General features: G+C 44.7%; 1 long non-coding RNA gene across 2 annotated transcripts in view; it reads left to right on the top strand.

Moving 5' to 3' along the window:
- The first annotated feature begins 1,505 nt into the window (after positions 1-1,505).
- Positions 1,506-11,656, top strand: part of LOC138527315 (uncharacterized) — a 63,441-nt gene continuing 53,290 nt past the window's right edge. The window contains exons 1-3 of one of the 2 annotated variants that reach the window (XR_011283888.1): positions 1,506-1,582; positions 1,680-1,771; positions 2,105-2,420. This is a non-coding gene — a long non-coding RNA (uncharacterized lncRNA). Of the gene's footprint in view, positions 1,583-1,679; positions 1,772-2,104; positions 2,421-11,656 lie in introns of those variants that run through there. The other variant, XR_011283887.1, reaches the window with a different exon arrangement.

Here is an 11,656-nt window from a genome sequence, read left to right as displayed (position 1 = left end):
GGCAAGGGCTTAAAGTCCCCCCACATCATCCACACCCCAGAGTTCACTGCCAAAGACACAAATAGCCACACTCTTACCCCTATAGGCAGTTAGCATATGCCTAACAGAAAAGTGTTGCAGTGATTTGGCAAATCTGAAAATACTGCCAATAGATTGTTTCATTTTACCCCTTCTGATTGTTAGATTGTCCTTCGTGTTTAGCTGACTGCTAAACGCTAAGCTAAGATACGCAAAGCACTGGTAGACCTTGAGCAACCATCAAGGGAGATTGTAGGATCATGGAGAGTTTTTTTTGGTGAAACATATTATTTTGCATTTGTCACCGTCAACCTTCAGACCCCTAAGCGTCATAAACCTAGTATACCCCTCTACAAAACACTGAGGAGACCTCGGGTACCTAGCCAACAAAGCTGCATCATCAGCATAACTTAGTACAGGATTCTTCCTGCCTTGCACCGAGGTTCATCAGCGTTGAGATTTTCTAAGAAAGATGGTAAACCATTTACATACATGTTGAAGATAAGGTGTGCGAGTACGCACCTGTGGCAAATCCACATTGACTGTGCTACTCACTTCACCCTTCTTACCGCACCTGACACTGAACATAGAGTCAGAATGTAGGGTATCTGAAGAAATCTTTGTACCATTGTATAAGCCTTATCGTGTACACTGTAAAGAGAACTAAAATGTGCAAACCAGTCTTGCTCCGAGACAAACATTTCCGGGACTTGTGGCTGTCCAAAGTCTAAGCAATACAAAAACAGGGTACAATTAAAAACATAGGAAGATTACCTTCCCTAACCGTTGATAGAACAGGAGAGAACAGATGTGGATTTTTCGCTTGAACACATGCAAGCAGGGCCTGAATGAAGCCATCCAGTGGCAGGAATTAGCCGTGATGCCCCGGTAATAATGATGGGTACTGGGTTAAAAACATATTTCACTGTTTACGTAAGAACATGCAGCATTTGTTTAATAGGAATATGATAGGTGTGCATACCATCTTTTGCATACATAGCGTGACCATCACAAGACACACGTCTACGCACCATTTTAGGCAATACCACTCTCCTTTGCATAGCTTGGAATTTCAATAGCTCCGGCACATGGACGATGAAGCCCAACAGTATAATCATTATACTTATTAACATCTTGCGAGCATGTCTACAGAGTGCATTGCACAACCATTCACTTCCAGATTACTTTGCTATCGGTATGACATCTATGTGTACGCCGAAGACTTTCTTGAGACTCCGCAAGTCTACACATTACAGAGCTCTTGCAAATTTAATAATAGTACGAGTTTTCTGTATATTCAATTATATTCAGTTCATTCTGAAATGCTACTTGACCATCTGTAGCACAGAAACAAATGCGTGCACTTGATATAACATCATCTCTTTTGGCCCATTCCATCATGGCCGCCACGTAATATCTAAACACGTGGTCTTGTGATCAATAGATCACGCCCCTCGTGACGAGCACATAACTCATTTTAATCTGCGCTCGCATGAGAAATGCTTGTTTTCAGCAGACTGAGCAGTTGGCGATTGATGCACGTACACTGAAACGGCACACACAGGTAAGCACTCTCAAATCCGCGAGTTCTACATTACCTTTGCTGCAACCAGATTCACGTATTTGTTACAGCCAGCGCTCCCTCTCTTCACTCTCTTTAGAGTTGTGGGACTCCCACAGTCAACAATCAGAAGCAGGCTTTTGCAGGAACCACGCTGCTCTCCTCTCGATACTGACCACCAATTACCATCAGGTGGGTGGATTCATATTGGCTCTCACTCCAAGATGCCCATTTAATTAAAATAATTTACAAAATGGCATTCTTTGTATCACTATAACCAGGCTCAGGTTGAGACCAGACAACCATGAGTATGCATATGTCCCTACCCCCAGCACCCCCCTCACCAGTCTACTAGAGTTTATGCACAGCACGTGAATGATGTGGCAAAGACCAGTTCCTATTTGAACAAGACTTTGAGTAATGCTAGTTTTTTTAAACCATGCAGCTGTTATTCAGCCCTAATGCAGATCCTGTGTAGCCAATGGGGTACTTACACCCTGCTTTTTCATCTTTGTGTCCCCACAGGAGAGGAAGGCACTCATCTTCACTGTACAACACAGTGATTTGTTGGAATGTGAATTACTACACTACAAATAATGATCCTGCAGAAGATGGTTTAATTTCGTATACCATCGAAACCGGTCGACCAACGGATCATGAGGGGTCTCATGATCACTTCGATATTCCAGATAATAACGAGGGATACGACATACCATAATTACAACTGCACTCATGTCCAGTTAGCGTTTTTAGAGATCCAAAAGATATGGGCATTTGTTTTGAACATGATTTCGAGCACCACCAATTGTGTTTGGTATACTTGATATCTGTGGGTATATAAATCAATTAAAAAACTCCTAAGGTTACAAATATATATTGTTCTCCACCAGTCAGTCAACTATTACTGATTGGATCTAATTTCCAGTTCTGTCTGAATAATAATAGCCGATTGGTTGTATCTCGAGTTATTTTAACTCTAACAGAATTTGGCATGTTCCAATTGGTAGAGATTAGGGAAAGTTTCTCTTCCACTATCCTTGTTAGATAGGCGGCGCATCATCCATTACCTAGGGACAGGCACCCCTTTCAGGGGCAGGGTGTTCTTCCTACAGGGACAGCCAGGACATTGTTTATATCTGTTCCCTTTTAAATTTTCTGACAGTTCCTGTCAGTATTCATTTCTTCTTCCGAAGAACCGTTCTTCTGTGTCCAAGGTCTAACCCAGAGCACTTCTTGGAGACAATCCTCCAGAGATTCTTACTATCATTAGATAAAGCAGCTTCTCACAGTGATTCCCAATGACTGCAGGCAATCTCTTTTCCTCGCTAATAGTTCACGCCTATAGTCTGTAGCATTGTCTCATATTATCTATATCCGGAACATCCGTCTTAAAGGTGCCCAGAAGTACCTTCTTTTTTCCTTGCACCTATCTGAGATTCAGAATCTGTCCTTTCCCTTAATATGGCACATCTTGCTTTACTAAAATGATCCCTGCATTTCTTAGTAAAAGAGGAAAGACCCCTAATCGGATCAGGTGGTGTACTATTCGTATTTACAGACTTCATGAGCCCCACCACGTGTCCCAAAAATGATGTTGCCCTACAAGCCCTTCAAGATATGGCTCTCTTATTTGTTGTTATTTCTAGAAGCAAAGGCTAGGTCTGCAAAATTATCGATACAGTCACAGCAATACATTGGGACCAGAATATAATCAATTATGCTACGGAACTGGCCATTATTAAACATGAAGGTGCCTGCAGGTGAAGTATCAAACCTCCCATTAATGGCAATAAGTCCCACAAAATAAGTCCACTATTATGATGATATGATAGGCTATTTATATAGCGCCTATACAAAATGTGTTTCAAAGCGCTTCAATGCAAGGGAGGGAACAAGGGAAAATACAATGACATTCTTACAGGCCATGAACAGTAAGGATGTGAAATAACAATTAGCCTGACAACATTTCAGATAGTGCAAGAGCTAAGACATAGATAAGGAAGGGAGGGGGAGAGTGGGAAGGAAATGGAAACAGACAGGCGAGTACCATACTAGGCCTGTCGAAATTTCTGGTAGAGCCGGAGAAAAACAAAAGCTGAGGGAGAGGGGTGCAGAAAGGGAGGGGATGAACAAAACAAGCGACTATCATACTATTCCCGATGACATTTCAGATAGTACTGGAGTGGTGGGGAGATGAGCAATGGGAGGGGGGAGGAGACAGACGAGGTTGCTATCATACTAGGTCCAGGGAAAATTCTGATAGAGTATGTGCAGAGAAGAAGAGTAAGGGGAGGAGGAGAGGAGATAGGAAAAGGGAGAAAGGGAAAGGAGGAGAGAACAGAGAGTAAGCAGTCAAAAAGAGTGGAGAAGTAAAAGGGAAGAGCGAATACAATTGCAGAAGTCAATAGTAACACGTAATGTTGCAAGCCAGGATACAAGATGAAGATGGGAACATTATGCTTCAGGGCCACCATGAGTACAAGTTGCAAACAAATTCCAGCATGAGAGCTGAGAAATGGTGACACACTATGAATCAATGAAGTCCATAAAAGTCAAATCCAGCATTGGCCACAAGACATTGATGGTGAAACCAGAATGTATCAGGACAGACTCCTGCAGAAGTAGGCTGGAGGGTTGAGGGGGGGGGGGGCAGGGTACAAGAATCAAGCAAAACAGGCAACACCTGTGTGTGAGAAGGGGTAGATGTAAGTGTATCCCTCAGACAAGTATTAGGAATTGAATCAGTCAACTCCTCTTTATCGACAAATAGATCCTCTCCTGACCCCAGTCTAAGATTAAAATCCCCAAAATGATGGTAATGCAGTGGTAACAGAATTACTGCTGCATTACCACACTGCTGAACTACATGTTTGAAGGTAAAGTGGAGGGGAAACCTTCAAAAGAATGCTGAAGGTAATCCTCCACTTTACAGCCACAAAATGGGCAAATCACTGAAATTACCCATTGAGTCCTATGGACTTCAATGAATGGGGACTAAGACAACCTGCCACCACTTGTAATTTTTTATTTAATTTGATTTGGTTCATTTCTGAAATGGAACAAACAGGTAGTGGGTAAGCAATTAGCTTGCAGCTTATTTAAAAAGAAGGGTTTTCAACTGTTTCTTGAAAGTGTCCTGTTTTCTCTCCTGCCTTCATTTGACCAGAAATTAATTCCACGCCTTTGCCACTAGAACAGGAAATGATCTTCCATTTCCCCACGCTCTTTTTTCCCTTGGGTCCGAGAGGCATTGTGTAGTAGTTGGCTAGCCTTTGCTTAACGTTTCTCAGGGTTTCCCCCTTCATACATTTGTGATTTAGTGCAAGGACTTTGAAATGTTCCCTAGCAGTCACTGGGAGCGAATGAAATTCCTTTTATGGCTTTGTGATGTGATCTCTCCTTGAGATGTTACATACAATTCTCACAGCATCATTTTGCTGGAAAGAAGGCCATGAGCACGACATACTTAGAATGATGGAACCAGGGGGGGCCTGTTGAACAAAGGAAGGGTCATATTTCAGAACGAGAGCCTCCTCAAGGACCACCAGAAAGGGAGGCATGTATAAAAGGGCCCCAATCTCACACAAGCGCCTGGCCGAGGTGATGGCAATCAGAAAGGTTGTCTTCAGAGTCAGAGTCAGCCACTTCAGCTCAATACTTTCAAGGGGCTCAAAAGGATGCTTCTGCAACATGGAAAGGACCAGAGGGAGTTCCCAGAGAGCATCCCCACATGACCCAAAGGATGAGACTCTGACACCTCCTTCAGAAAGCTCGAGACAAGAGCCCCAACCGGAGGGTGACAGGAAGCCAAAAAAGACTGGCTGACCATTGAGAGTGGAGCAGATAAACATCTACACCCTTCACATTCACTTGTTAGGAAAGATTTCATTGCATATGTAATTTCCTTCCAGTTGTACACCCCTAAACTTGTTGCTGCTGTTTGAACACCTTAGTCTGATTTTGCCAGGGAAGCACGGACTTCTGCTGCACTTCTCTGGTCTTTCGCTCACTTTTTATGGGAAACCTGACATGCTCTTAAGACAGTCAGTACTGGCAGACTTTGTTTCCCTTAGTCCTTTCCAATGTTTCAACTTTTTCTGCAACATGTAACAAGTGCACAAGTTTTATTTATTTTATTTATTTGCATTTATAAAGCGCACAAGCAGCCCTGGGGCTTCGTGGCACTGTTACAGAGTGCTTAGCTTGCATAGGTAGTAAGACAGTATTGAATACAATAGAATAGACAGGTATCAGATGATGACAAAGAAAGACGCGTATACTATACTGTTGCTATGGTTACAGTGCAACAGCATGAGTATGCAGGCTAATTAGGTACATTTAGCAAAACAGTAAGGTTTTTAGCGTTTTGTGGAAGGTGGTGTAGGTTTTTTCATTCCTTAGTGTGGTGGGAAGGGCATTCCAACTTTTTGGTGCGAGGTGTTGAAAACTGGACCCTCCTGCTTTGGTTCTTTTGAATGTGGGTACATATATCTGATTGGAGAGGTGTGATCTAGTAGGTCGGTTGGAGGAGTTGGGGGGGATTCGTTCGGATAGGTAGGGTGGGGCATCTGATGAGAGGCACCTGTGTGTGATGGCCATTGTTTTGAAGAGTATACACTCCTTTACAGGTATCCAATGGGCTTCTTTTCTGGTTTGAGAGATATGTTCCCTTTTGGGAATGCTCAGTGCTGCCCTGAGTGCATTATTTTGAGTGACTTGTAGTTTTTTAGGTGTTTTGCAGAGGTGCCCAAGACTAGGGCATTGCAGTTATCCAGTTTAGTGCCTATTGTGGCTCTGGCGGTGGATAGGCAGTTTTTTGTGAAGAGAAAGGGTTTAACGGAGTTGATCACCTTGGTGGTGAGTGTGGCTGAAGAGGCTATGGCGTTGACCTGGCGGGACATAGTTAGTGAAGCGTCTAGGTAGACACCTATGTTTTTAACAGTTGTGGACACTGTGAAGGTGGAGTTGTCAATGTTAAAGGTTTTGTATTGTGGTGGGAGTTTGAGAGTTTCACTAGTACCTACTAGGAGGATCTCAGTTTTGTCCCTGTTTAGGCAGAGACGGGTTGGCACCCATCCAGAGTCTTTTGGCAGCCATCCTGGATGGCTGAGTAGATATTGGTTAGGGCTGCCGCGTCTTCAATATACAATGTACCTTACCATACAGTGCACTTGGGTCTCATACTCAATTACAAAAACCCTAGATACTGTCGTAGGACTTTTTTGGAGATGTGCATATGTGTCATGGACAGGGCTGTTGGCAGCTTATCTTTTCATATAATGTAACCCTTTCCTACCATTTAAACCACGTTAACCGGGTTTGACATGAATAGGTGGCCTGGCTCCAAAATGGCCATGCCACGAGGTTCTTTGTCCTGTTCTTTGGCCATCTTGCCCCTTTGCCTTATTTTTGATATATACACCTGTCTGGGAGTAATTTGTAAGTGTCCTGGCTCTGTGTGCTCATTGAGGTCTTTCAGTCACCCTCACCCCTCCTGAGACTTAGTCTTGCCTGCATACCATAGCTACATTGATTTGTCTGGCTTGTCAAGAGGTTACCCTATTTTATTTATTTTACTTTTTTAAATTTGTAGAGTGCACTGCAGCCCATAGACATCGGGCGCTATTACATGAAGGTGTACGCAGTCAAGATTTTGTATACATAGAAAACAAAGTTATAGAGAGAGAAAACGGAGCATGGTTACATAGGTCGTTCGTCTGCCTCCAGAGATCATGGCAGGAAGGTTAGACAAACAACCTGGTTTTTAAGGCTTTGCGGAAGGCTAAGGGAGAGTCAATACCCCTGAGGTGCGTGGGTAGGGTGTTCCAGTGTGAGGCTGCTAGAGCTGGGAAGCTCTAACCGCCCGCACGTACTCTGCAGGTCTTGGGTGTAGAGATCAGGTTGGTGTAGGCAGATCTAGAGGTCCTGGCAGAGGTGGGTCGTGAAATTCTCTGGGCAAGGTAAGGGGGAGCAAGGTCATGGAGGCATTTATGGGTGAGGGAGAGGATTTTAAAGATGATACTCTGAATATTGGGCAGCCAGTGGACCGGCCTTCTAAGGTCAGAAATGTGGTCTTTCCTGGAGAAACCTGTGGCGGCCCTGAGGGCGTTGTTCTGGGCAAGTTGGAGCTTGGCGATATTTTTGCCGGAGGTTCCACCAAGGAGCACATTGCAGTAGTCCAACCTGGATCCTATCATGGCCCTGGCAATAGTGAGGCCATTTTAAGAGGATTTGAAGGGTCTTGCTGCGTAGATGAGTTTGGAGTAGTATGCAGATGAAGAGGCTATGGCATTAACAGGCCTGTCCATGGTGAGATTAGAGTCAAGGTAGACTCCTAGAGTCTTGACTGTTTGGGATACCGCAATCGGTATGTTGTCGATGGTAAAGGAGGAGTATCATTTGTCGAGGCTGCCTAGAATTGTTGGTGACCCAATAAGTAGAAGTTTGGTCTTCTTGCTATTACGACATAGCCAGTTGTCTGCCATCCAAGTTTGGATAGTGGCGTAGATGGAGTTGAGGGTGTTCTTGTCCAACTCATGGTCACCTGAGAGCGGGATGAGCACTTGGGTGTCATCCGCATAGTTGGTGTAGGAGATGCCCATGGCATCGAGGAGATTGAAGAGAGGCCGAGTGAATAGGTTGTAGAGGGTGAGCACTATGCAGGAGGCCTGGGGCACCCCACATTTGATGTGACTGGGAGAGGCGCATGCTGAGTCCGAGAAAACTTTCGTGGCCCTTTCCTGTAGAAAGGAGGTGATCCATGCGCATGCTTTCGGGGAGAAGTTAGCTGCTATAGAAATGGTGGCAGAGTGTGTTGTGATCGACGATGTCGAATGCCACTGATAGATCGAGGAGGAGCAGGAGTGCTGTTTTGCCAGCGTCACAAATGTCGTCCATTTGATTTTTTAGGTCAATTAGAGCCATTTCAGTCCCATGTCGAGGTCTGAAACCAGACTGCCGAAGGCCCAGAGGGCAGTGCTCTTCGAGGAATTTTTGGACTTGCTGATAGGCCGCTTTGTCCAGAATTTTCAGTAGAAAGGGGATGGTGATGATGGGCCTGTAGTTCCCTGGTACTGATGGGTCAAGTGAGGGTTTTTTGAGGAGCAGAAGAAACCCTGTTCCTAGAAACTATGCTGGCCTTCTGAACCTCTGCCCACCAGGTCAGAGTTCAGAAATCTGTCTTAACACCACTTCAATGAGGAACTGTAAAATGTAAGGAAGACCACACAGCACGGCCTGGAGACCCCTCTGGGCACACCATTCCAGAAAATGAGCCCAGTGGTGGTAATTTGTCTTAAGAGTAGAGGACCGACGCACCCTCTGGACCACCCCAGCCACAATGGCAGAAAGTCCTAACTCTTGCAGGCCACTCTGATCAGTTTTCAGATCCCACAAAGAATGAGAGAGGATGGGGAAGGAAGAGTGCCGCCCCTTAGCGGCGATGGCCACCAGGGAAACACCCACGGGAGAGTCCACTGCATCTCCAGAAGGTTGGGAACCACCTCCATCTGGGCCAGTAATGAACCACCAGGATAAACACGCCGGGATTCTCCCGGATCCACCTGAGTACCCTCCCCATCAAGGGGATTCGGGAAAGGCATAAATAAGAGCCAGAGGCCAGACCAAGGTGATGGCATCCACTCCCAAGGACCCAGGGGACGGAGCACTGACAAATAATTGGGAAAACTCAGCATTGCAGGGGGAAGCAAAGAGGTCCACCCAGGGGAAACTGAACCTCCTGCAAATCTCCCGAAAGATGTCAGGGTGAAGAACCATTTCCCAGACACCGGAAACACCCTGCGGAGATTGTCTGTTGTTGTATTATCCACCCCCATACATGAACCACCTGCTGTGAGAGCAGTGTGACTCATCCCAGGTGCAGATGGACAATGCCAGGTCAGCCACAGCCCCCCCTCGACCTATTTCTGGAAGAACAACAGTGCACTCTTGATGGCTGCCTGTCCTTTCCAATTGGAGGAACGCTGTTGTCCTTCAGAGTCCACTCTGCATCATGAGACAGGCCCCAGAGAGTGGGCCCAGCCCAAGCCGCTGGCATCGGTAGTAAGTATGGTTGGCACTTCTGAGGAAAATGCCATACCTTTCCGGAGATGTGACCCAAAAGACTGCTAGTGGAACGCCCTTTGCAGGGCAGGCATCATTGGAAGCACAGAGTCATAAGCCTGGGAAGCAGGGCTTCAATGTGACAGTATGCGATTAATCAACCATCATGAATGCAGCCATGCCCAAAAGACTGCAAAGTTGCAGGGAGTCATATGGCCCTGGAGACACAATAGTTCCATGGTTAGAGCCCAGTTCTTGTGCAAGATATCACATAACCAGTTCTGGAGTCGGGAAGCCCTGTGTTGTGAAAGCGGAAACTTCCCTTCCCGTGGGAAGAGCAGGACACCAATGAAATGCAAACTTTGAGAAAGAGGCAGTTGAGACTTTGGGAGATTGATCGGAATCCCCATCAGGTCAAAGTTTGACACACCTGCCAAAGATGGACCAGAAACTGGTTTTGGGACCAGGCCTTGACTAAACAATAGTTCAAATAGGGATAAATGTGAATCCTGGCAAAATGCAATTATGCCACCGTGGGGACCAGGTGTCATGATGCCTACCCCCTGTAAGAGGATTCAATTCAACACTACAGCTAAGTCAATGCCTAGTCTGGGATACTGAATGGAAACCCTTATTGATATATCTTTACGTCCAGTTCATGCGTTCTGGATGACTACCCCTATATAACACCCCTCTCTTGGAATCCCCCTGACCCCACTGAGCCAAGAAGTAGTTCTGTTTTGCAAGTTTAAACGGTTTATTTGATAATTTAAACAATATATATATATATCACACTTTATAATAAATTGATAATTGAATATCACACTTAATCTGAGCAGTAATCAATAATGGATAGTCTGGCACTAGCACACTTGTGAATAGGAACAGAAGAATAAGGTGGTAGAGAATGCTTTATATAAGTTCAGATGGATGCAATGTTGAATGAAAATGCAATACAGAAAATACTCAATATGATTTCAACAAAACAATGTAATCACTTTTCTCTGGCAATCCACTCCCCCCCTTATGCAATGTAAGTAAATGAAGGGGAGAGCACACAGTTCTTAGAAATGCAATCAAATGGAATTCAGTTCACCCCAGCAAGCTTAGAGGAAAACAGGTCGGAGTTTTAACACAGGCCCAAAATGCTTTGAATGTGGTTTGCAAGGAAGTGAAAAATATGCTAAAATGCTTTTAATTCCCTTTAGGAGGTTCAGGGTGAGTGAAATATACTTGGGATGAGTTCAGGCTCACTTTAGCAAGGATCTAGGAGCAACTAGCAGGATAAATTAATTTTTGGCAAAGAAAAGCAATGAAGCTGCTGTTTTCACACGTGGCTGGATTTTTAACCAAATTGCAAATCGCGGTAAAATTCGCGAGTGCGAGAATCGTGATTACGGTAAGAGTATATGAAGTAGCAAGTCGGTTCTAAACTTGTCGAAAAGCTGAGATTCTAAGCTTTCAGAGGAAAGTTAAACCAAGTTCCTAGCCCAAACGGTTCCAGAGATACGGACGATTAAATAAAGGTAGTTTTAAAGGATTTGAAATTTTAAAAGTTCAAAGCGACAGGTTACAGCTTGCAGCTAGAAAATGACAAGTGACAGCTTTGCAAATGACAGGTGACAGTAAGGAGGCAGTTCTGGTTAGATTAAAATAGATTGAATTATATTATTTTAACTAAGAGATTGGTTCTGCACAGTTCTGCTAGGTACTCACAATATATTTTAAAATAGGCCTCGCCACGGATCTGGTCTGGTTTTGGACTGGACTCCGGTTCAGCTCTCTGGTTCTGCGAACAGCGGTCTGGGTCAGCTCTGCTCTGCTGGTCTAGCCTCTCTGGATTCTGGATACTGCTCTGCTTTCTAGGTACTGCTACAGGTTCTGGAGATTGATTGACTTGAAGTCTGGATCTCTGGATGTTGTATGGTCCGGCAGCATGCTCCGCAGCAAATGGAATTGAATTTCCCTATCTGTCCTGACTGTCTGCTTTTATATGTTTTGAAAGTGGGTGGAGAG

Source organism: Ambystoma mexicanum, chromosome 14 (genome assembly GCF_040938575.1).
Source record: "Ambystoma mexicanum isolate Mex_15411 chromosome 14, UKY_AmexF1_1, whole genome shotgun sequence".
Classification (NCBI taxonomy): Eukaryota; Metazoa; Chordata; class Amphibia; order Caudata; family Ambystomatidae; genus Ambystoma; species Ambystoma mexicanum.
The sequence above is the reverse complement of the archived record's forward strand: the minus strand, read 5'-3'. Positions and strand labels throughout refer to the sequence as shown.